The sequence below is a fragment of the Spinacia oleracea genome, chromosome 5 (genome assembly GCF_020520425.1).
Source record: "Spinacia oleracea cultivar Varoflay chromosome 5, BTI_SOV_V1, whole genome shotgun sequence".
In the NCBI taxonomy this organism is placed as follows: Eukaryota; Viridiplantae; Streptophyta; class Magnoliopsida; order Caryophyllales; family Amaranthaceae; genus Spinacia; species Spinacia oleracea.
The window spans coordinates 13,715,083-13,716,711 of NC_079491.1; positions in this window are offsets into that span (position 1 = coordinate 13,715,083).

Consider the following 1,629-nt stretch of genomic DNA (forward strand, 5'->3'; position numbering starts at 1 on the left):
TCACGCTTTGGTATGGTGGGTCCCTTTTTCATTTCATCATACGCGATCCACTTTCTCTTTCCTTTTTTAAACAACAAGGTGTTTTAGATTGCTGGTACCAAACACCATTTACACCAAATAACTCAATAAGTGGTTAGGTCGATGGATAAGAGAGTTGTTTCAAATTACTCTGTAATTAAAATATCGGGTTTAAGATTTGGGAATGTAACAATGTTTTTTTAAAATCTTAAAACTAATTTATTGATATGATAGAAAGTCATACGTAGTATGATATTTATAAAAAAGATAATGATCTATCAAATACATAATATATCGAATCAAATAAAACACTTTATTTTATCAAAAGGTCTTGCGTGCACAAGTTGTACAATAAATTTATTGTGCACCAACATAACTTTAATCTAGTTTTCTCTAACTTTTACTCAGTTTTCTCTAACTTTTATACTATTACAAAAAAAGTTAATAGATAAACATTTTAAAGTGTTAAATGATTAATTTTATACATTATTAGTGATTTTGAATAAATATTTTTTATTAAAATGAAAATTTTTATTACTAAAAAGTAGATAACTTTTACCTATATAATGGTGACTTTTAAGCATTTTACGTCAACTTTAACTTCGGTGTACAATATTTATCGTACACCTCATGTAAATAAGAATTTGTGATAACACAAATTCTTATTTACAATGGGTGTACAATAAATATTGTACATCGAAGTAAAAGTTAACTCAAAATGCTTAAAAGTTAAGCTTATATATGTAAAAGTTGTCTATTTTTAAGTGATTAATTTTTTCATTTTAGTAAAACTTATTTCTTCAAAATCACTTATAATGTATAAAATTAATCATTTAATCATTTCTATCAACTTTTTTTTACTAATATAAAAGTTAATCAAAACTAGGTTAAAGTTACGAGAAAAGGGGTAAAAGTTATCTTGGTGTACAATAAATTTATTGTGCACCTTGTGCGCACAAGACCTTTTGTTATTTTATTAGCAAAATTATAATCGTTGCACGCTGAACATATTTTTTACTCTCTTTCACTTATTGTTTGATACAACCTTTAATGAGGGATCTTTCGATCTGTTGCATTTTTAAATTTGCATTAAATCTGTTTTGATTAACTGTAGACTTAGAGGGACTTAAAAATGACATATATCGTGACACCACGCAAATCTTCATCAATGAATCAATTTTTCTGGCGAAATTAAATAAAATTTGCCCCTCACGCACAAATGCACTACCTATCACCTAAGAAAAATTATCTTTCAAAGGAGAAGAAAAATAATGTCTTTCGAAGGAGAAAAGTTAATCGCACAAGAAGAAAAATTTACTATAAACCTAAAAAAAACAAGATTAAAGGAAAAATAACGAAATTACAAAAGATGTGGGCTTTCCACCGAAAAACGGAATAAATATTTTCAGGAATTTTTATTTACCAGCTGGTATATTATAAATTTTGTAAGCCGGAGGTAAAATTACCCTGGAATATTTAAAAGTTACCCTGATATAAGTAACATTGATTTCTTTTAGTGATATTTTTTGTATAAATAATTATGCTTTCAAATTTTTTTATATCTGTATAAAAAGTTGATAAGAACATATGAAAGTTACCAAAATTGGGTAA